Below are 24,931 nucleotides of genomic sequence, written 5' to 3'. Positions count from 1 at the left end.
CTTGATATTTGGGACTTGGAGAAGTGTAGTGAAAGTGCCTGTTTGCAGCACCTTCCAGGCCTGAAACACTGTGTGGGACAGCTTCAGAAAGATTTGTCAGCCTGAAAGCTGATGCAGCTGGAGCAGGATTTCAGTCTGAACCCAAGACAGATATGGACAGGATATATCATGTAAACATAGTGCACTTGCTGTTCTGGCTTGATTAATTTTTCTGTTCTGATTTACTTTGTAATAAAACAATGTAGAGGTACAACTGGCTGATTAGATGTTGAAAGCTCCAACATCAGTGAAAGAAAATTACACAGAATCGCTAGGTTGGAAGAGACCTTTAGGATCATCAAGTCCAACCCATGCAATTAAAACCAAACAAACCCCCAAAATTTTATGTTAATTTATTTGGTTTCATTTTGAAGTGGTCCTTGTTTCATACTGCTTAGAAGTTCAGATTCTCTCATTCCTCCTTTTTCACAGGGGATCTCAAAGCAGTAGAAAAAGGTGATTTATAAAAATGTTGTTTTGCCTGTTTTACGCCAAGGTAAACACAGGCACAAAGAAATAAATAGCAGGCCAGATACTGAATCAAAACTAGGCCTTGCACTTTTGTGTGCTTCCTTCACTAGACAATACTGACTGGGATAATTTGACTAGTGGGAAAATTGTAGGCCAAATGTAAAAGTTGCCTAGTGAATCATTTTATGAGGAGATATGGAAGTTCACCACATGGTTATCTTGTGGGTGTAAGTCTGACACTGTAATTGTACAGGCATGGTGGTTTCTTCTCTAAGCTGTGCTGGCTTCAACAACAAACTGAAATATCTTAAATTATTTTTATATATATATATATATATACACACACACACATAAAATATGAAATATTTTATCAAATTAATTTCTGACATTCATTATAAAATCACTGATGAATTGCATAGATCAGTATTCTTTTGTAGAAGACAGTTTGGACTATAATAGCCTTATCAACTGAAAAAAAGTCAGAAGGATGGTGTTGACTGTGCGATTTTTTTTTTTTTTCCTTCCATGATTTACCTAGTTTATCCTCAGGATTAAAAAAAAATAGCAGATATAAAAATATGAAGGTTCCAATTGTGAAGAGTGCTTAACACATTGGGTGAGAAGTTCAATGGTAGTTCAGGGTAAAAAAACCCAATTCATAGGGTACCAAACCAAATAAGAAATTTGTAAAGGATTTGAGCACTGTTTTGTGCATTGTATCTCAACTCAGATGGGAATGGAGTTCTGGAGTGAGGTGTGATATCTAGGACTGCAAAAGAGTTAAATAGTAAAAATAATTTCTAGTGGTGAATGTGGCAATCTGACTTGAATTCAGATATCTAAGTTGCTTGGTCCTGTAGTTAGGGCTGAAAGAGAGCTAGATTGTATGGCCCAGAAGCAGTATTTTGGAAACCCAAGGAGCAGACAATTCTGCTTTCTCTCAGCTGACAGACACAAAAAGCTGTGCATACATTGATGCCAGTAGGGACTGACCAGGATGCAGAGAACCTGCAGAGAAGGACACATGGAAAAACCTGAGAGAGGTTGTGCCATAATGGGGCAAACCCAGAGAGCAGCTGCTGGTGCTCAGAGATAAGAACCATTCTTCCTTCATGGCATGTGAAGATAGAGAAAATTGCTGTTTTGTGCAAGCTGTTAATTTGGACAAGAGAACTTGGTTCCATTGTATGACTGTTATATAGGTTCCATGATGTATATGCATTTCCATACTGTACAGGTTAAATTCTATTGAGACACTTACATATATGTAACCACACATTAATCTAGGGGGCTACTTGAGTAAAGAAACATAGCAGGAACTCCCCTTTTCTTCCTCTTTTTGGGTCAAATCTCCTTAGTTATTGTGCACGAAATGTCAATTCGTGATGTTTTTTTCCTGGAGGTACATTTTATTCTGCTGTCCATCAGTGCAGAGCATATTGTGACTTTTGCTTGGCTGTGTGAAAGTGATGCCAGAAAAGTGAGGAAGCAGATTGTCGTTGCTCAGTGGACTGGCCACCAGAGTTCCCAGGGTCAATGTGACAAGAGCACTATAGTTGAGGTACAGCTTAATGGACCAGTTGAACTTGTGATGTGTCCAAGGCTACTCAATGCCTTGTTCTGCACCAAAGCAGCAGGACTGTGTAATATTGACTGCTTTACCAGTGTATCTGATGCCTTGTGAAGGCTGACCTCAAACAGAGGCTAGATGGAGTTAAAGAATAAAGTAGGGATTTATTAGAAGGCCTCAGTGGATACACCTTGGGCAGCACAAGAGCCCAGCCAGGGCTACACCCCAGATGAACCCAAAATGGTCACAAAAAGAATGACTGATCATGGGGTCTCTCACTTTTATAAGTTCTGATCCATTAGTATATTGGAGTTAATTGTCCAGTTATAGCTTTAGGTTATGAAGTCCCATCCTTCTTGTTTTTCTCTCTTTAGTCCACATTGTTTATGCTCTTGGGCCTGAAATTTGGATCAATTGTCCTTGGTCCCCAGCTAGAGAAGGAATTGTTTTGTCTCCCTGCTCTTTGAAGAGAGCTCACCATCCCCTAATATGAAGCTCAGAAATACACACTAAAGCAGTGCAGAATCTGAGAAATATAAAATCTAAAACCTGAGGCATCATTTCTACTGTGCTATGCCTCTATCTGCTGCTGTGACAACCTGACTCTTGTCAGGCTCCTGCACTGGATTCTTAGATTACTGCTGATTTTTTACATGTTTTTCTACATAACATATAGATATTCAGCAAAAACACAGGACATGAAGTCCCACATTCATGGAGGCACTGACTGTACCTGGACAGCTCTCTAGCTGCTAAATGGGAAATGATGCAGATAATTTGCTATCTAAGCAGCTCTGATCTTAAAGCATGAATTCATATTCTGTGTAGGATACTAATGCAGATTTTATTACTTACTCACTAAAAGAGTGTTGGCATACTTAATATATTTTAAGGAACAAATGGAACTTTTGGGAAACAGTGTACTTGCACTGTGCATATCAATGCAGTAGCCAGACCTAGAGGCCTCTAAAACACACTGTTAGATTGAATTCTAGAAAGGAAAATAATGAGAATTTCCTGACTGTGAGTCGTAAAGGATAGAGCCACCTATCACTATGCACAAAGTCTGCTTTTCATTACATGTTAGCTCTTTTTTTTTTCTTTATAAATAAACTTAGCAGTGTGTTTTCTGTCTCACAGAGGTGGTTTTATTCAGGAAAAAAATAACAGCTAAGAGGCAGCCAAAGAACACTAGTGGATGATACATGTGTCTGTGAAAACAGGTTCATGTATCTTAAGATGTGATTATCTTGGCTGAACAGAAGTTTAAACAAATAAATAAATGGTAGTACTGGCTGATGACAGTGATATCTCAAAGTTGTAGAAGACTACTGTGGAGTTCAGACTATTTCTAACAAGATTGAATGTAGCTATGTAGATAATTTTATTAAAATTTTGTTTGCCACTTTTTAAGCAGCTCACGTGTTTCAGTGTTAAGTAAATTGGATTTTCTATCTTTGCAAATAAGTGTAGTTTCCTTTTTTTATGTAGGCCATGTAGGTGGCTTTCGTGTAATCATGTCAGTATTTTCCAAAGCAAGTTGTATTTGTTTTTCAGAATTGGGACTACATGGTAAGGGAGTATAGTGGCAAAAATGTGGCAGAATCTGTAAAAAGAAGACAAGCAATACAGAGTGAGGACACATGTGTTTGAGATGATAATACATAAAGAACCAAGGATGTGGTGTAATTTGCTTAACCTATTCACTTGGTAGTTTATCTGGAGAGGAATTGGATTATGTTTTTCATTAAGTAGCAGTTTTGGGGACACTGGGATTTGAATTCACACAGTAACTTCCCTCCAGGCAGAGGAACTTGTAAGTAAAATATAGCGCAACAAAGGATTTAAAATTACTGAAAAGACACTTTGCAGTCAATTTTTGTCCCTTAACGGTCAGTTGGGGATTACTTGAGAAAGGCAGGAGATTTCTGGGAATGAGCAGACATGAAGGCCAGCATAGCTGTTCAACATCTTATCCAACTTCCTACTAGTGTGACCCCTGAGGAACGCTGTCAACGCTGTGCTGGTATGTCTGGAAGGGCTTGGGCCGCGATCTTTGTGACGAAGATGTCAAGTTACAGAGAAAGTAGTTTTTTCCCTCAACTGTTGGTAAAAAGCAGGTCAAGTGGGGTTAATCTTGACTGCTAATGATTCTGGCCTTTTCAGGATGGTATTATTTGTGGTGCTGAGCAGCTGCCTCTGCTGCTGCTGTTTGGACCCGGTGCTGGCACTGGAGGCAAAGCTTTGCTTCTTTGTTGGTGTCAGGTTGTGTTCCTCTGGGTGCTGGGTGACATTTCAGCTTGCCAGGGATGTGGGCTGCATGGCAGGAGGAGGATTGGGTCTGCGTACAGTTTTGGTGGCACAGAAGACTAATGAATATTTCTGCAGCTTAGAAAAAAAGGAAGTTAATTAAAGCTCCGTTTTGTCACTGGAATGTTAGGGCTCTTTTCTTTTGAAATTTTGTGTGAATTAAGTTTGGTAAAAATCCAATATTCAAAAACCTAGAGCCTCAAGTATCATGAGGTTTAAGGAAATGTTTTCTGTTTGGTTTGAGTCTTTGAAGACACATTACCAGACTTTCTCCTGTAGCATATTTTAAGAAAATATCACCATCTGACCTAATTTTGTGTGTTCAATGAACTTGTTTCAATGAATGGTAAACTGGGAAAGGGCAAAAATATACCTGTGTTTGGGGTGTTTTCGTGCATTGCAGCCCTTTTGTGAACAAAGAACAAAAGCAGACTTTATCACAGCAAGCTGGGGCTGTCTGCTTTGAGGTATACAGAAGCGTATCTGTAGCTTCTGCCCAAAAGGGGAAGAATATTCCATTCTGTGCTTTTCTCTGTGCTCAGCCCAGCTATCACCTGGCCCGTGGCAATTTCAAATGTTTTTCTCCTGCCTCGCAGTGTCTGAATGGGCACAGACTTCTTCCCAGTTAACATACAACAATCCCTTGTGCTGACTGCTGAACTCTGATCTTTGGCTGGATGCACTCTTGTTTCTTTAAGCATGTGTGGTGCAGAGCGGACCTGGAGCTGGGTAATTCATAAGAGCTGGGTGTTATTGGTATTACTACTACTTGAATGAGCTTGTATTATTTTGCACAGCAGTGTGGTCACCTGGCAGCAGGTCATTAGCATTTTAGGTTTCTTTCCCTCACAACAATGCACAACATGCTAATTAGAGGGTTTTGAAAGCTAAGCAACCTGGTTTAAAATCAGACATTTTAATTTGCAGCTTTAATGGCTATATTATAATAACTGTCTTGGCGAAGGGGCGAAGGGGAGAGAAGCACTTCTCATGTTCCAGTAGAAAGGTCCAATATAACAGAGGCTGACAAAATTAAAAACCTCATAATTTGACCTTTGCCTGGGATAAAAGGCTGTTTCATAACAATTTCCTTTTGTTCTTTGTTTAAGCCATTACTCCAAAAGGAGCCTCCGATTAATCTAAGTAAATGCATCATTACAGTCCTAATCCATGTCCTTCTGTCAGTGTCTGTTTTAATTAAATAAGAAACACTAGCAGAAAGATATCACGCACAAAGCTGTGATTGGAGAAAGAGGGTTGTTTGATCAGGGTGAGATTAAAAAAGGCTTTACTGTTTTGTCCTTTTGCTCTAGATGCCATAATGTAGGTTAAAGGAAGAAAACTTGCCTAATAGTTTAGCACATTGCTGCCCATTACAATATCTAAATAACCAGATTTACCCATGAAACTGTCTCAGACACTCAATTAATTATATACAGAACATTCACAAACAGATGATATGGCAACTTGGTTTGAGTAATTTGACACATTAATATGTTTGGGACTGTATACGTGGTTGGCCAGAAATTGTATTCAAGTTGCAGTTTTTTTATATTAAATAAAGCATTGATTAAAGATATTTAGGTATTTTCTTTCTTTTTAGTACTTGTGGCTCACAAATAGTAAACACAATCTACTGCAAGCCCCTGATTTTAAAAAAAAATTGTTTCTCACAAAATCAGAACAATTATTTTACAGCAGTGAAGGATTGAAGGACCTATTTAATAAATGTCATAACATCCAACTAGTTAATATTGCTAAAGCAATGCATATGTAAGAGACTCTTCCTCAAGGTAGTGTTTCAAGATCCCTGTGGTGAGGGTTTTCTCCCATATCCAGGCCATTATTTGATGTAATGAAAAGAGAAAGTGTGCAACACAGAGATTGTTAATTAATTTAGCCTAACAAGATGAAGATAAATGAAGCAAAGCATGGATTGAATGAAGCAAGAGGTCTTATTTACAATTTAATACTACTTTATATTAGGCATTTTTCAATTTACAAAAGAAAGGAGTTTAAAGAAAAGGTGCTCTGCAAACATATGTAGGAATTTTTTTTATTTTATGAACAGTTCCTAAAACTGCTGAAGATACCTTTCAGGTTAGCCTTTAAGTTTTCCTCTCCTATTTTTTTTTCCTTTTCACAATAATTTTTCTCAATTTGATTTTAAAATATGTTGATAGGAATGAGAAAAATTAAATCCTAAACTTTTTCCCATTGAAATCAATAGCAAATTACCAATGGAAATTCTTGCAAGCCCAAATGTTACAGTTTTTCATTGTTTATATTAATCTAGAGTCATAGCTTATTTTTGAGCAATTTGTGTGTAGAAAAAGATGCATTAAGAGGCATAACTGTAAAAATACAATAAGATGTGATTTTAGTTTGCATTCCAAAGTGTAAATCTGTTGTTGCTTATGTTTTCAATTGTCCTATTGCAGTGAAAGCTAAAAGAGGAATCCAGGATAGTGTTAATTAACAATGATTTTATGTCATAAAATGACATATGATTTTTGATTTGGGAGAGTATTTTTTCTCAAGACCATGTTTGTTTTAAACATTTGTGAAAAGCTGTAGTTTCTAATTTCTAAAAAATTAAAAATCCCCCTAGGTTAAAAGACATGTTAGAGATTTTAGGTGTCTCTTCTTCCCAGTCCCAGATTTAAATATAGACTATCCAAAGCTAACAGTAAGCTGCAATTGGCATCAATTCAGTCACTGCATCTCAAGGTGTATATTATTCAGTTTCCCAAGGACAAAATTTAGGGTATAATTCTATAGAGGGGAAGAAAAAAATAAGGTCTGTCATTTTTAATATCTAAAAACTAATTAGTAAAAAAGAAGTCCTGTTGTGACTCATCAGAGATATCTTTATCAGTTTGTCCAAAACCCTGAATTGCAAATGACCAAACTTATTAGGACCTTTTTTTTTTTTTTTTTAAATAGAACATCCTCATTTTTACAGATGAATTGGGTCTGTCCACTATTTGACCTTCTGCCATGATTTCTGTCTGCAAAGGAAATGCCTGCCTTCCTTTTGCAGTAGCCAGACAGGACAGCGTTATCTACAAGCAGTGTCACTACAAGCAGTGGTCGCCACAAATAGCATTATTATGGTCCCTATGTTTTTATCTTGGGGGTCATGAACAAATCCATGCAACTGCTTCTAAAGATTTCAATAAATAGGACTTTTTATCCAGACAATTGGCTTTTATATTACTTTTAAACAAAACTACTAGTCCATCAAGAGTTTCAAAAGGAAAACAATTCTACAGAGTGCTGGTATGGCAGCACAGACCAATCATTATGGCACCCATTCTCCAGTCCTTTATTTTTCAAGTCCACAACAATAGGTTGTTGATTCAATGGACAAGACCAGAACAATTAAGTTCTCTGTTTAGCAGCAGTGCAGCATTTTAATGCCCTCCTCTAATAATGGTCTCATTATTGTTATTCTAAGACTGGGCCTCAGGAGGAGGAATATTTGCTGGAGGTACGTCATTATTTTGCAAATTTCGATTAGCTCATCATGTTGTCTGTACTGTGAAAATCCTAGCTAATTAGGGCAGTCAGTTAGACTACCAGCTTTTGAGCTTATGAGTTAAAAGGTAGCACACTTGATAGGCCAATGATGTGAAAAAGGTGGTAAAAAGAGGGATTAGAGCTGTTGCCTTAGTAACTCTAACTTCCATCTGTGCGGGAACAATGGACCTGTGTTCCTCCACCACCTTGGTGTAAAAATTGGTTTTGTTTCGAAAGGAAGGGGCTTTTTATGACAATCTGGAATTCAGCCTAACAGGGTGCAGTTTTAGTTGTTAGAGGAGACCATTGGAGGATAGGAAAGATGAAAGGTCATGGCGAGCTCCAAGGACATGAAAGGTCATTGTCTCTTGTAACAATAGTGGATTGTTTGGTCCCATTATTTCCAGCCAACTACTCAGTCAGGTGATAGAAAAGATACTACCAGTTTAGTCAGGTGGAACAGGAGAGAAAGATAATGCACCTACTACAGAACAAAAGATAACTATAATTCGCCTTTATTAAACAAAGTTGCACTTATTTGTGGCCATCCTCTGAAGAGGGTTGTTTACTGACTTACTATTCCAGCCTGCTTTGTTCAGCACTGCCTCTGTAGGCCATCACATCTCTGGGAAGCAATCCAACGTGTTAGAAAATGTTGTTTAAGCTTTCTTCCCATGAAGAGGAGTCCCCAGGAGTACCACTGATGTGATACTTAACAAGAAATTTAGTTGTTGTAGCTTTCTGACATTATTGGCGTTCCTAAAAGGTTTTCCTTCAAACACAGAATAAAATTAGCTATAAATATGAATTAAATTTTCTTCAAAACTTCATAACATTGTATCATAAATTCTACAGCACATATTGCTGAAAGTTTATAGCAAACTGTATTAGGCACTGCTGAACAGAAAGCAGAGACCTATAGTTGTGTAAAAAATAGATTAGCTACTACTCTTACGCAAAAGGAAACAGATAAAGTCTCATCTTTAAAGTCTCTATGCACAAGCTTTAGGAGACTTGGTGTCTTTGTTTTAAGGGGAAAACAGAACTAGCTCCATATTATTTAATAAAACAGCTATAGCAGGGTTCATGAGGAAAGCATTTCTGTTAGTGAATAGAGCTGTCACCTCTTATATTTTTCTAAGAGCATTCAAACATCCAATTTACTGTTTTTCAGAAAGACATTTTCCCCTGTTTCTTATTATTTCCCTATTTTTGTAGCAGTATGCCTTAGTCATCCCTGCAACAAGTGTATTTTTCTTTTCCTCTTACCTCTGTCCACAATTAAAGCACGTCCCAAGGTCCATCACATATCTCCTAAAGACTGATTTCTTTAGGTAAGCATTTCCAGAATGTTCCACATTCTTATATGAGGTCTCTGAACTCTCTTACCAGGTTTGTTTTATAATAATTTTACTCATTTCACAACAGAGCTGCCAGTGCTGTATTGAATTTTTATGAAATGGATAACATGTATGTAATTTACTACTATTACACTTGAAAATAAAAATTATATATAATTTTTAGGTATCCCATCTTAAACTGTTCTGACCTCATTTGAACTCCCCTTTTTGGCTATTCTGGGCCTCTCTTATCTAATTTTTACTTCTGGCCACTCTTGCTCTTGCTTTCTGACAACACACATGGGTGGCCTTGCACAAACTGATAACTGTGGCAATTTCTCAGCACACTATTCACTAATAAAAGATGTTATTTTCAGAATTAGGCAGGCATGTGTCATACTTGCTGGCTGGCTGAAGATGAGAGGTCGAGCTGGGGCTTCCTGGGAGCCTGCAGTCGTATGAGCCATTGGACTTTACAGCTCCCAGGTTGCCGATGCATTGTTTTACCAGCAACTAGGTTAAGTAATTAGAGTCTTTCAGAGAAAGGAAGTCTTGTTTTAAGTGTTTGTAAGCTTTTAGTTTTTTAAGATAATCTATTCTTAATTTTTCTCTTTAGCTTGCTATTAGGTTCTCATTTATTTGCTAGCCTATGTTTTGTTATTTTTGTGTTACAATGAGCCGAGGAGTGTAGGCTGCTTCATTCAGAATGGGAGCCCTGCAAAGGGTTAACCAGCAGAGAATTACAAATGAACTATCAGGAAAGTTGATTATTAATCCAGCAAGAGAGAAAATATCCTTCCAGTTAGCAAGAATTAGTACCTGAAGAGCTGATAATATTGTTCGGGCTGTCGGTGTGGAATGGCAAAACCAGGTAAGCTAATCATCTTCTCAAAGGAATAAAATCTTTTCTTTCTGCTTTTCATTATTAGTGAGTTTAGTTTTTAAAATAATCTTTGTTATTTTACTTAAACTATCAGCATGTGAAACAGCATATGTTGATCCTCAGTTTCCTCAAATGAATGAAAGAAATTAAACTTGTGTTTAACTTTGGTAAGAAGAGACATTTCTAAGCCATATTTCTGAGCTACACAATGTATGTAGCTGTGAAATATCATTACAATTCTTTCCTGGTTTGCGGTTAAGGGTGAGAACTGATTACAAAACCCGAGGAGTCCTTTGCAATTACAAGCTAATATATTATGTAAGCCTGTCTTTAGTCTTGCTAGGACATATTGTGGGGGTTTACAGGAACTTTTATGTTGCAGAGCTCTTTCATTCAAGTTATTAGATTTCAGTTTTCTGTAGGAATTTTTTATTTAAGTTTGTTTTGATATTGTGAACACATTTCTGTTTGTTAAAAGTTTTTGGTTTTGTTTTTTTTTTTGGTGGGGTTTCAAAAATCTATGATCTGGGGTTAGAAGTAAATGGGTGTTTGGTAAACATACCACTGTATTTGCAAAGAGAAATGCAAATGAAACCATTAGGTTAGCTGAATACAAATCTTATAATTTTGGTAATTTTTTTAAAAAGCTCAAAGCCCTATCTTGGGAAAACCTTCAAATTTGTGCCCCCGATACTAACAAATATGTATGATAAACATTTATGTTTTTCAATGCAGTCTTCACTATTTAGCTTATTGTAGGAGTTGTGTAAAAGCGTTTAGATGATAGTCTAGTACTGTGGAAACTAGAAAGTCTGTGTTCAGCATTTGATAACTTTTCCTAGTTGTGTGCTGTTACTTCAATTAGTAGCACTTAAAAATTCCTGATTTGCTTGTAGAATGAAATTCAGTATGTACACGATGTGACTACAGTATCTGTCTTGGTGAAAGAGAGTCCAGATTTTAGCCTGTCATGTATGAAATAGCCTGAAAGCTGTCGGAAAGGGATTGTGGCGATACAACAAGGAAAACACGGATAAAACCTGAAAGTATTCCAAATTTAAAGGCTGAGCCCCTGTAGCAGTGTCGTTCTATGGGGTAACTTTTCATGAGCCTTAGAGAAAGGAAGAAGAGACCTTTTAATTTTGGGAGTGGGAATAAGATATGGCCTCGGGCAAAGGAGAAAGAGAAAGGAAGAAGAGGCAGTGGGGAAAGTGAAAGGGAGAAGTGGCGTTTGCCTGACAGCGTCATTGTATCGCGTGTGACTTTGGCCTCCTCGAGCACAGGGACAGCTGGTGGCCAAGTCCTCTGAAGGGCGTCTCACCACATTAGAGCAAACTAAAGTCCTAGAATTTGCTGATGACGGAGCTGTCAGGGCAACAAATACCAGGGCATTTTGGGAGCCATGCTAAATATTCAGGTATACGTAGAGGCAAATAACTTCTGGAAGCACATTTCAGCTGAGTATTTTAAGGAAGAACGGGGACAACATAAATAAGCTGCATTTTCCGAGTTTGATCACCGGCATCTAGGAAATATATAAAGAGCAAGAAACCCAATGATGAAAAAATTATCACACAGGAAATGATATACATAGAAAAAACGAGATTGTAATTAGTGGAGGAAAGTAAGAAACTGATTAGAGAAATGAAATTTCCCAGATGTTTAAGGAAAAAATGAAAGTTAAATTAGATAAGCTCTTTTAACTAGTATTGGAGAGGAACGCTTCCTTCAGAATGGGAGAGCTGAACTTAAAATTAGAAAAGAGCTGGCAACTTGAGTTTAGCTCAACTGTTTTCCTGCACGAGTGACTCTTAGGAATGCTCTGCTTGGAACATCATCAGGAACAACTAGTATAAAGCTGTTGGGGAAAAAGTAAAACACAAAATGAAACTCTTTGTATGCTTGTTTGGAATGATTTAGGTGATTATATTACTTATGTGTGTGCTAACCCACAAATTAGACAAATTGGTTGGATTTTGAAGTAGTACTTCAGCATTTATTGTATTTCATGTATATATGTAGTTGGCACTTGAGCTCTAGCACTGTACTGGTTCAACTGGTTCATTTTAAAATTAATTGTAAGCATTAGCTTATTGACAGAATCCTAAATCATCAAACACTACCTGCAAATGAACAGAAACATTCTTGATCCCCCTCAGCTATAAACCAGCGTAAATTAGCTGTTATTTAATTATTATTTTTTATATCAACTGGGATAAAAGTAATGTTCTTAAGCAAAAGATAGAAACAAAAGATATCAAGAAGAAACTCTGGGGTTTTTGTGTCCATTCCAATGACTTGTTTCAACAACACAATAGTGTAATCTGGGAAAAATGTCCCCCTACAAGGCAGTTTAGCTGGCACCACTGCTTTTGTGCCAGCTCCTGTTCTCAGTTGTGTATTACAGGAAAAAAAAAAAGGAGAAAAAAAAACCAACCAAAAAAGTTAGACGTGTCTGGAATAGGTTGATAAGAACATCATCTGATTTACTGGAACTAGTTTGACTGAGCAGGGTGTTCATGTTAAGTAAAATTGTATTTTCTTCAACGCAGACTGTGTAGATCCCAACCTGTTTAAGGCTTAATGTCAAGGAGAGATGAAGCTCCAGAGGTCTCTGACTAACTAGACACACATCTGGAAACACAGCTGCACTCAGGGAAGGCTGCAGAAGCAGTTAGCCTGCAGCAAGCAAGCTGTTCTTGTCACTACATGGTCCGTGCAGTAAGATGAGATGGTGAAGAGGGTGGAGCATAAATATCTATATGTTGCCTGATTCTCTACTTTATAAAAACCTGATAGTAGCCAGGAAGAAGCTTGTCTACACAAACAGATGGCCAAAGCAAAGTTTGGGCCAGGTTATTTTTGTTTCTTGGACCACACCTTGTCTGTGGTGAGTGCTGGAGAGAGAATGTGTTTCAGGTCATTAGGAGCTCAGTGAAGCTATATGGATAACACTGAGGTGTTTTATAAGATTCAGTGTAAAGCCGCACAGTTCAAAGAAGCTCATGTCTTATTAGCTATGGCTAAGGTCAGTTATCCACACAATGAGGGAGAAAGTCTTTCACAAACAAGTAGATAAGTATGGTGCAGGTGGTGCTTAGCCTTGCTTCAGGCTGTGATGTTACCAAAAGAGCTCAAGAACAACTCCAGCTTTTTCAGAGTCCTGATGGAGCATTAGCAGCATAGAGGGGTCAGACATAAAATTATGTAAAAGTTGTGTCATGGAAAAAGGATAAATTCAGGGCATTTTCGTGGCTTTGCATACAGGTGTCTGTCTCTAGAAGATATTAAAGAGAGAATGTAGAATCACAGAACTCTCCTTCTAGAAGAAAATAAATTGTGAAATGCTAGGGCTGAAAAAACAAATTGAACTTACCTAACCTAAATATCAGGACAAAACAGGCCTAGTATCTTGTGGGTTTTGCTTTCTGCAAACTCTGTTATGTTCCATGTGTCTCAAAAAAGCTGCTTAGATATATAGGTGTTTATTAGCCCTTGATCCATGTCTGATAAGAGAGAAAAATCATATAAGACTTCATTTTGCCTTTGGGGCTATAATTTTTGCTGTCTTTTGGAAAATAATTATATTTTAAACAGCTGCAAAAAGAGAGGAGCTTAAAGAGTTAATTGAATCACATGCTGCTAAAGGAAAACATTTTCTTTCCTTTTTTTTTCCTCATCTGAAGTAGGAGTTACATGTGTTCCTTATTACACCCAACGTAGTCCAGTAGTTTTTTAAAAAGACATACTCATGAAGCAGTGTATTCTCAAAGACACATTATTTTCAGCTACTAAATCCTGGAGCAATCCAACACGTGTCAGTTTTCACCTTCTGACTAGAGTTCTGTGGCTGTAGTGGATGATAGCACATAACATACATAGATCTGTAAAATGTAATCCTCTGCCTGTCCTTACTACACAGGTTTTGGATGCATTTTTATAGATGCCAGAGAAAATCTGCTGGCATTTCTTTCCAAGTCCAAATCAGTGTTGGCGTAGTTATTAATTATTCTGTGATCCTTAGGCCAAATATTTTAACGGTAGTAAAAAAACACACAAAAATGAGCAACCAAGACAAAACCCACAGCAAATTTACTTTAACTGTAATCACCAAAGTTTGTGGGAGCCAAAGGACAGCAGAGTGAGTGTTTTCCCACAAATGTGTCTCTTTGCAAACCTTTCTGATGAGGTTGTGATGTGCAGGTGTTCAATGTTGGAGGCAAACAGGGGTGTTCAGAACAAAGTGGAGATTTTTCAGGGCACTTTCTGCTTCAGTAGGTCAAGCAAGCAAACTCCGTGGTGCTGGGAGAAGGCCAAAGCTGTGTGCTTCAGCTGCACATCCTTTTGGCCTTTCTGCCTCTGAACAGCAATGGATAAAGTAAAAAATATGTAACAGTTTGTGTGCTGTCTGATAGCTTATGCTCATGTGCAAGTTTCCTGGCATTTTACATGTGTTTAAACCTCAGGGAGCATTGCAGTAGCCAGATCCTAATTGTTTATGCTCTTTTTCTTTCAAAGCAAAATTTTCATCAGGACTGTGCTTGTCTAGTTTCAATTTAAAGAATTGTTCTGCCTCCATATTAACTTGGATTTTAAAAAGCCACGTGTACAAGCATACACCCCACTTTTTGCACAAAAAATGTGAGCTAAATATCAAATGTCCTTGTTCTTGCTTTACCAGGGTAGGCTTTTAGCATTTATTGAGGTAATTTATATGGTTTACTAGTGTTTATACTGAATCTCTCGTCTGTGATTTTCCAATCAACTGCTTTTCCTTTGAAAAAGTGATTTTTAGGACGCTGTTGGTTCATCCTTCTACTTTTCCCATCAGCTGAAGTCTGTTTAACACTATCACCACCTTAGAGAGCACAGTGCTGAGGGAAAACAAAGTAGCTGCTGGTGACCCCGTGACAACTGTCTGGTAAACCTGATTACTAACCCTAGAGCGTTGTTTAATCTAAAGGCCAAATAAAACCCTGCAGGAGAGAAACATTGTTTTGTTCTAAATGCCTATTAGGAAGGGAGCTGCTGTGTTATAAGCAGCAGAATAATAAGCCTCCCTGGCTTGTCGGGGTTCAGATCTAGGCATTCAGTGCATACTTGCCTGGACTTCCTATTGCAAAGAAAAGAGCTCAGTTTTGGAATTGATGTCGAAGTCAACTAAAACAATAATCAGTAATAGCAGCTTTGTGTTTCAGGGAGGATCAGAGTCTGCTTTGAGCTGTACTGATATAGTTCTAAAGATAGTATATGGACTTCATTAGGGTTATTCTCTTCTGCACCCTACAGCTGTGACATGGAATGCAGAGTTACTGGGTCCTCTGTCTCCTGCTATCTGCTTTTAGCTGTTTTGTTTTCTTTTTCTTTTGCTTTCTTTTCTTTCAAAGAATGTAATGAATAAAAGTGACTACTTCATCTACTGGTATCACTAATAATTTCTGCATTGTATGAGAAGTGTCACTTTCTCATTTTCCTAAAACTGAAGTTTTCAGTTTTCAAATTAGAAAGAAAGCTGGGTGTCAGCAAATAAATTATTGAGCCTATTTATAAAAATGGGGTTTTTTCCCCTCTCATACCATTCATTATCCTTTAAGGGCATAATCAACACACCTTAGGTCACAGATGATCATATAAGTTGTGGAAATTTTAATTCATCAGGAGTGATCTGATTTTACTTCCTTAGCTCCAGCAGTGAAGCAACCATTTTAGTATAAAAAATGTGCCAGTATGGTAAAATACCTCTTCAAAAATTATTAGAACTACACAAAATGGGCTGACTGATACCAACCAAATCTAGGGACTCAATCATACAGTGGCAATTGAAAGAAAAAATATTTGTTGTTAAAAAAATATTGTTTTGTGAATCTGTAGTATTGTTTTTAGAACCAGAGTGGGAAGAGATCCCTGCTTTAGAAAATTTGTGAGCAAGCAGTGTATCAATTACTGTAGTTCTCACTACTAACAATTAGCATAGTGAATTCCATCCATATTATGTATAGGCGTGTCAGTCTAAACAACATATAATTATATGCAGGCTAGAGAACTTTTACCTCCATATTTATGTTTCTGTGTACATAAGAATGCACACAAATACATACACACATGGATACAAGTCCATTTCATCCATTATTTACATGTATTTTACCTATGAAAATACAGAGGTGAACATATTTGTGCATCTAATGGTCATTGAATGTACATGCACACAGTAATACCCTATGTGATTTTTATAATGATATTTGGCACAAAGCTTCACACTGCCTTAAAAATGCTGTCTGTCTTCCATATAATTCTACTTTCAGAGATGACAATCTATAATTTAGAGAACTAATACTCTATCAGCAAAAATTGTTGAGAATTACTTGATAATAGCAGGAGTATTTGAGAGTGCTGATGATTCTTCCAGGCCATTGGTAGCAGTTTTATTTGTGTAATGCATGGGTCAGTTCTAGCGTGGCAATGGGCCTGTGGCCATCCCTGTGTTCTACCTTGCACTTGCAGGATTTCTATTATTAAACAAATAGACAATTGGCCATTGTGCATGTTTAATTATTAGCTAAGATATTATTAAAGTTGTGCTTAGGGATTATAGAGATACTATCAATATTTTATGCCAATTTAAAAAAAAATACTGTTAATCTTTTTTTTTTAAAGAAAGATTTCAGGAGAAAAATCTTTAAAAAGTACCTTTCAGTAATATCTGTAGTAGTCTTTTGAGGGCTTTTGTCTCCTAATTGATGTAGTTGTCTGGAACAATTCCTTTTCTCATTGTTTCTGTTCTGTATTTGTTATTCTGTCTTCTGCAGAATACCACCATCTTCTAATATGATATTGTGAAACCTGAAAATTAACCTAAGCAAAATAGCTTTCAGATGCTTAATTAGATTTTTTGTGTTTGCTGGAAAATAGAGGTTTTTAATAGCTTTGTTTCTTACAAGATTAAGAAAGTATTAATTCTGTTTTCTAATATTCATCCCGCTTTGCTGATCAGACTCTTTAATTACAAGAAGTGTTTATCACTTTTCTGTCCCATAAAAGATAATAAGGTACACGTACTTTACAGCTTGAACCCATATGAAATGTTCTCTTTCATCCTTGAAGTCAGTGGACAAGTGATTAACCCCAAAAGTTGCACCAATATTTTTAATAACGTTACCACTGATGGCTTTATTTTAATGATAAGATAATTTAGGGATTTTTTACGTATAGTTTAAGAAAGCACTGGTTCTCATTATATGATACAGAGTTTTTGTGGAATTGCTGGGATTTGTGTGTGATTGGTAGAGATTTGCTATTGGCCTGAGAGTATCAATATTGAACTACTGTACCTTTGTGTTCATTGGAGACCTGAGAATCACGGACTAGTAATAAGGTGCCAAAACCAAGTGGGCTTCGTTCCATTTTGGTTTCAACAAAATATATATATATCCACCTAAAAACTTTTTTGAAAACTGTCAGTCATTTAATCTTCCTACCCTGTGATTGTGGACTCACTGGTAATGTTTTGCTGGCTTTACCATTTTAGTTTGCAAATAATCTTTCCTTTTTTTCTCTTCAGTTCCATTTAAAACCATTGTCATGGCTGAAGACACAAGTCTCAAGTCCATGGAGTTGTATTAATTATTAATTAATTATTAATTTAATTTCATGAAACCTCATAAAGACCATTAAGTTTCATACAGGCACCTGCACTTTGCTTATAACTTAGACATCAGATCACAAGGTCAGGCATGTAATTTTCATAATTTAGAAATAATGCTGGATCAAGACTTTTAATACATTGTTTTTTTGCCTTATGGCTTTGGATAGTGCCAATTTTTCTCTCTATTACAAACATGGCATAGCTACCCAACCTTTGTTATCCTATTACTCTGGTTTATAGGTTGATAACCATTCTGTGAGCTATGAGGTGTGGACCTGCCCCTGCTGCATTCCCTGAACTAAAGAGAAAAAGAAAAACAAGAAAGAAAGGAGAAAAAAAAAAACCCTCCACTAACCATTAAATTGTAGGGTGATCTGGAGATAAAAGCAGAATCTCTTTTTTGCTTTTCAAATATTTGCTTGGCCTTCAAAAGGTATTTGCCTTTTGTGTTTACATTGGATTTATTTTTTTGGCCTACATGCAGAAAGAGAATGATACATTAAAGAATAATGGACAATAGTGAGGAAAATGCTCTCAGTTTTCACATCTAGCCTGCATTTTCTACTTTAGGTTTATTTTTTTAATCTTGTCTACTTCTATTTAAATAGAAACTGCTGAGTATTGTAAAGGGTTGTAAATGTGAAAGTATCAGATGAAGTACAGTACAAGAAGATTATCTACAGGTTGGCAGGCAGTAATGAGAGCTGGCAAAGGGCCATTTTCTTCTATGAACCTTTGGGACCTCAAGTTATTCCTGTGTGTGGCAGAACAATGTAAGGCTTCAAAAGCCAGTGATCTGTCACTTGCAGGAGTGCTTTCTGCTGTTCCTGAGAGAGACAGGTGAGGTTTGTCTCTGTAAAGTTGTATAAATCTTCACCAAGGCAAAAGGGAAGATGCTTTGCCTGAGAGTTGATGTCTGTGTCATATCATCTTCAATTCTTTCCCTCTGGATGGCATTAGAGCTTCCTTGGAACCTGCATTATCCCTTGTGGATTTACTTTCATTGAAAGAGCAGAGTTTAGGCCAGTTTGTATAAAAATATACTGTAGTTTAAAATCCCACACTCAAGGGAAGCACCACTTTGTGAACAATTGCCTGTTCCAAGTTTATCTTTTTTGATGCTCAAGTCAGTCCCTTTGTCGTTTTACACATAACTACTGCATCATCAAAAGCTTGTGATTTTGTTAGAACGAAGTCATGAGATGGAGATGTTTCCCATACCTTCTTACTGTAATATTTAGTATTTTTGATGCTACTAACTTAAAAACAAACATGACCCAATGATTTATTTGAAGCATCTTGATTAACGTGCTTTGAAAACAGGGGCATTTATAATAGATAAAAATATATTTCACCTCATGTATGTCATAAAGCTCTTAGTATGTTACAGTTTGTGAAAATTACAGTCAGTTAATAATGTGTCAGCTCCCCACTGTGTGCTTGGTAGGATACTGAATGGGTGTTACAAGATTTATTTGCTGGATTTTGCAGGTTTTCTGTAGCGTGTCAGATGCCTTGCTGATTGCTTGGTGAAGCCTAGAGCATGAGCTCCCTCCTGCAATGTTTACTTTAAGTCAATCTACATTTGCTTAAAGGTATGACAGGATTGAAATCAGATCACCTCCTTGGAACTTTCTGAAAAGCCTGGATACTCTTTAGTGAGACTATTGTGTGTAGTTTAGATGCACACTTGTGTGGGAATCACAGTTTACTTCATAGTTCTTAGAATTACAGGGAATGGATTGGTAGTAAAACGTGTATTGTAGTGTTGCTAAAGTGATAATAATATTGCAAATAATTTCTATACTTCTCTTGATTTTGAAGGGTGGATAGGGAGTTACTTCTTTATTGACTATGTTCATGATGTGATTACAAGGATTCTCTCTCCTTTTAAAGCTTTCCTTTTTATGTATTTCCTTGATCTGTTCATGTCTTCTTTCATTTATAGAGAGAATTTCTTGGCCTTGTTGATACAGTGTTATTTTACACCTAAAATCTTAGAAAGTGGGAATGCTCAGTTAAGATTTGAATTCTATTATCTTTCTGGTGTTTTTTTTTTTTTTTTTTTCTTGCTAGGAATACATTGGAGCATTTCTGTTTAAATGTTTCCATTCAAGTCCTGCAGTGTGGACAGCCTTCAAGTTTAGTTAGAAGGTGCAGAAATACCTGTTTTCAAAAAATATAAAATCCTGAAGACAATTGTTGTCTGGGATTAAAATCATAGGATGACAGGCAAGAATAGGTAGTGTCTGCGGTGTTCCATTGAACTGCCATATAGAATGTTATATCAGGATAACATGATGGGTAAATTTCTTTGTGACTTCGAGAGCATCAAGCACCAACTTGTATGGCAATTGGCTTTAATAGGCAAAAAAAATCAAAGGGAGTTTAGAAAAAGAGAAATTGTGTGAGCTGATTTAGGATTTGAGGCTCTTGTCTGATGCTAATAAAGTTTTCTGATGTCATTCTTTTTGTAGCTATAATGTACACTACAGAAATAATTTGTATAATGTGTGCTTGCGTGTTCTATCTTGAATGAGGTATATGTTTATAATTTCTGGCTTTCAGATTTAAATCTGTGAACACAGCAAGAGCTCAATGAGTTCTGATAATAATAGTCCTATAATGCAGAGATCCTGAGAACTTCCTTGCAAATCGAAGGAGTCATTCATTTCACAAAACTGGTAGAGAAAGAAACTTGCCAGAGTTGCAAAGAATCATTTCTGCAAGGGTCACAGGGAGTAGATTAGACCATAATCAAAATATTTTTGGGACATCTTACGATTTTGAGAGAGGTAGTTGAAAAGGAGCTTTGAGAATAGGTGTTTTGAGAAGTATATTTCAGATCTACCACTTTGACCATGTTTCTGTCTCATGTGCCCTAAATCCATGCATATTAAGAAATATAGGCTTTAATTCCATGTCTGGTTTCTACTGAGACCATATATCAGGAGACTAAGGCTCTTTTCCAGGTAATTATTGGGGGAGTTATAACCCTTTTCTTTCTGTTTCTCTTTCCCATTTTGTGTGTAACTATGTATGCAAAGTAGCAGCAGTAGAAATTTCTAGAATTAATATGGAACAAAAATTTATGTTTTAAACTTTGTTGTCTTTTTCTTTGCAACTTCTCCAAACTTTCTTCTTCATTTAAAATTTACCTTTCTTCCTTGCCTTGTAAAAACATATTTATTTTGTGTTGGTTTATTTGGAAATAGAGCACTGTGGGCAGAGTTTATGGAGATATCATATGGAGTGTTTTTTTGCATGCAGAATTAAATGGTCATTTTCTTTCTGTTTTGTACTTTCCCCTTTTTTTATATAATTAGTTGTAATGGCATTTCATTGTGGAAGGTGTTTTCCACAAACAGGCTAGGCTGGCACCCTGCTGAGGCACCTTCAGTGGGCCCTGTGGTTTTTCAGAGAGTGTTATGAGCTGATAGCATATTTCTATCTTTCTAGCCCAAAACTTGGAATGTTTGAAATACTAAGTTTGCATCTGGTTGTTTCCATGAAGTTTCTAGCAAATCTAGAGGGGGCATTCCCAAAATCTTCTCATAGTATATTGCCATGCTGGAACAATTCCTGTTCAACCTTTCAGTTGGTCTGGTGACAGGTGACAACTTTCTGGTAGGTGCTGGGCAGACACTTGGTCCATCAGGCACCTTAATCTGTCTTTCACTTGCTTAAGCTTAACCTGGTCTCTGGGTTTGTTTTAAAGCGCCTCCATCCCTCCTTTCCTTCCCATGCCCCAAAACCCAATGCCTGGTAAAGGCACCTGGGAGAGCCCCAGGCATCTGTTGACCCTGTTATTAACCATTCAGAAGGAGGATGAGTGAGTGGGAAGCACTCCACAGCCTTGGGTCCCCTTTAGGGAGATCTGGTGCCAAGGCTGTTAGAGCTCGTGCTGACTGCAGTGGGAAGCAGGGGGAAGTGAGCACCCATTCCCACTGGTGATCCACGAGGTCTGCCTAGTAAAGCTGCACCTTAAAATATCTTGAGTGAAATCCTGATTCTGCTGAAGTTGCTGGGTACTTAGGCATTAATTTTATATCAGCAAGGATTTCACCAGTATTTTTATTTTGCAGCTGTAGAGGGGGGGAAGCCTGAACCAAGATGAATGTGACTTCACGTTGTGAAATAGATTCTCTGCTAGTTTCATCCTTGCCTTCCTCCCATCTGAATAACTGTAAATGATGTTCTCTGTTAATAAGTGTGTACTTTGTCTAAATTGCATTTATTTTTCTTTTGACATATATACCATTTTACTATTAATCATCCCCTTCTGCTCTTTACTGTACAAAGACACTGTTGTGCTGATGGAACATATTTAATCTTTGGTATGTTGTATTTTATTTCTATTGTTGCTTTCCCATTTCTTTATGGAAAATCTTTCTTTATTGACTCTTAAATCATGGGTTAAGCCCTTATTGAAAACACGTTCTGTATGTACTTCTTGTGAGTGAAAGAAGTTCTTTTGAGGTTATAGGCTAGGCTTATACAAATACTTCACTATACAGTAAAAATTCAGAGGTCTCCTGTATGTTATCTAAAGCTAGAAATATACCCATTTACTCAGCAGCACATCATAAAAGAGATGCATACTATGTTCATGTCTGTCAGTGCCTTAAGTCATCACTCTACAGCCTTTTTTAAATTCTCTTTTTATTGAAACCAAGAAACAAAGCAAAGACCAAAAAAAAGCAAAACCAACATCAATTACATGTCAACATGACATCAAACAGCATAATATATCAGAAAAATAAATGTATGATCTGGTGACTCAATGATTTCTGTCCATGTTGCAGTTACAGTGAGGTAAAGAAAAGTCAAATAGCTGCACATATATATTGGGAAAAATGTCCAATATAAAATTGGCCATCGTGACAGCATCAGAAAGCTCTCAGCTGAGATTACTTGGAAATAAATAACACACAGAAGAGGAAGAGAGGTTCCGACAGTCTTGCTCTTATATACATTTAGAGCTTTGTGCAATGAGCATTGTGCAGGTATAAATCTTTGTATAAAAACATTACTTTAAGGATGGAGATAGTCTGCTTGCTGATGCTAGGTCCAGGTTTGTAGTTGGATGTGTAGTACAGCTGCATGCAGAGTGATGCAAAAATGCAAAGAGGAAAAAAAATTTCTGAAAATAAATGTGACTATCTGGTGAAACTATTAAAATGGATACTGACTCCAAGCCTATTTGTGTATTTGCTGAAAGACATATGAAAAAGCCTCTTTGTATAAGTGCTAAACACATGAAAACCACTGAGAATCGGTTAAGCCCCTAAAATAATAATCTGGGAATTCCATTCATTATTATAGCAAAGGGCATCATAACTTTATGGTAAGTAGGGAAGGGTAGGAGAGAGGTGAGACTGTGGGGGTGGGAACTAGAGAAAGAAAACCCAGAAAGATCCAGAATCAAACACGGCCTCTGTTATTTGAATTTGTTTTTCGTTTTCAATGGAGTGATAACTGGAACAGCTCAGCCTGAACTGCCTGACTTGACACTCCCCGTTCTAAGGAACTTGGATGTGTTTCACAGCTTACATCTGGACAACAGGGCACAGGGAAAAAAAGGCTCAAGGATGGATCACATTCTCTTTGCACAATTAGGGCTTGAATGCAACATATAATAAATGTATGGATGAAGAAAGATATGTACGCATATGTGTGTACATTTATGTATCTACACACACGTGTTCATGTGTGTATAAATCCAGATTCACAAGGGACTTCTCATTTTGTTCTTAGGCTCAGTTCACAGATCTGTGTTCTGTCTCTTCAGAGTCAAAAGAAGTTATATTCTGGAATTTATTTATCTCTCTCTCTCTCTTTTTTTTTTTTTTTTTTTTTTTTTTTTTTTTTTTTTTTTTCCCCAAGCTGACTATTTATTCAGCGCTATCTGAGATCTCTTTTTGTTAATCTTATTACAAGTACAGCTATAGGCCTCAAAGGAGGTGATAAGTGACCCATTGGACCTGGAATTGGTGCTTTCTGTGAGAGCAGGGAATACGTAATGAACTCCTTATCTTATCTTTTAGATCAGCGATAACTTCAGTGAGACCACTTGGTCAATATTGTACATCTCACTCTACGGTCTCCCCAAAGCAGTGACAAAATTGTGCCCAGTGTATGCAGATTGGCCTCTATGGATGGCAGAGCACAGTGCGGCACAGAGCCTGTGGGGAGAAGCAGCTCCTGCGGGGAAAATAGCAGTACATGGAAACCTCAAAGGAAATTTAAGAAGGGATGGTGTGAGTGTGCGCGTGTGTGCGTTGAAGTCTGAAGTCACAGAACTATGAGGGCTATGTGGAACATTTCCTGGAGCTTACAGCTCATAAACATGGCAGGATCGCCAACCCTGCAGTGTCCATCCCTTCCCTCTGGGGCCCTGCCAGTGCCCCTGTGCCCTGTGTCAGGTGCTGCATCCCAGCCCCAGGGTGGGAGCTCCTCAGGGCATCCTCCTGCTGCTGCTCTAGCACTCCCACCCCATGTTCTCGTCAGCTGAGGAAGGACTTTTCAGTCTCCCTCTACACTGTCCCCCAGGTGTCTGGATGTCAATGTCCAGAGGACAAGGATAACTCCATTTCTGCTGTTCCATTTTGTCCTTGCTGTTTCAGGTTGCTAAAGGCAGGGAGTGTAAACTGTCTTAGTCTTTTATTTGTACGCTCATTTGTTTAGAGTGAGCTAACAGTAAACCACTGTCATATCCCAGAATTTATTAAAATAGCATGTATAGAATACAACTGCATCTAACAACCAATTCCTTTGTTTCCCTGCTCTATTATGATTTCATAGTAAAATTTATTTTTCAAAATTGGGCTTGTTCCATTCTCTTACACAGAAAATCCCCACTGACACTGAAACACTTTGGTATATGATATGTCCCATCTAAAAACCTTTACAGGCAGCTGGCATCTCCTCATTTGCCTCTTCTAGACATAGATAAGTCCCTTTCTGTAGTCAGCACAAGTGAAATTCAGCTTTTTCTGGAGCAGATTGGAGCACTGATGTATAGACATTGCTCCAAAGGAATGAATAGAATCAGCATCACAACCTGTAAGGACCGACCCATCCTGGAGTAGAGAGAGAACTTCAAACTTTACCACTTCCTTCCAAACTACTCCAAAACCTCTTTAGTGTGAAAG

The 24,931-nt window shown here is 37.4% G+C and overlaps 1 protein-coding gene across 17 annotated transcripts in view; it reads left to right on the top strand.

Moving 5' to 3' along the window:
• Positions 1–24,931, top strand: part of SOX6 (SRY-box transcription factor 6) — a 374,568-nt gene that overhangs the window by 101,025 nt on the left and 248,612 nt on the right. For 4 of the 17 annotated variants that reach the window (XM_038139356.1, XM_038139362.1, XM_038139357.1 and 1 more), the window contains exon 1: positions 9,628–10,123. The exons of 5 other annotated variants lie outside the window; for them this stretch is intronic. The gene's annotated coding sequence lies outside the window, so the exon portion shown is untranslated. Of the gene's footprint in view, positions 1–9,627; positions 10,124–19,268; positions 19,373–24,931 lie in introns of those variants that run through there. 8 more of the 17 variants (XM_038139359.1, XM_038139348.1, XM_038139358.1 and 5 more) reach the window with 5 other exon arrangements.

This window comes from Motacilla alba, chromosome 5, assembly GCF_015832195.1.
Source record: "Motacilla alba alba isolate MOTALB_02 chromosome 5, Motacilla_alba_V1.0_pri, whole genome shotgun sequence".
Lineage (NCBI taxonomy): Eukaryota > Metazoa > Chordata > Aves > Passeriformes > Motacillidae > Motacilla > Motacilla alba.
The sequence above is the reverse complement of the archived record's forward strand: the minus strand, read 5'-3'. Positions and strand labels throughout refer to the sequence as shown.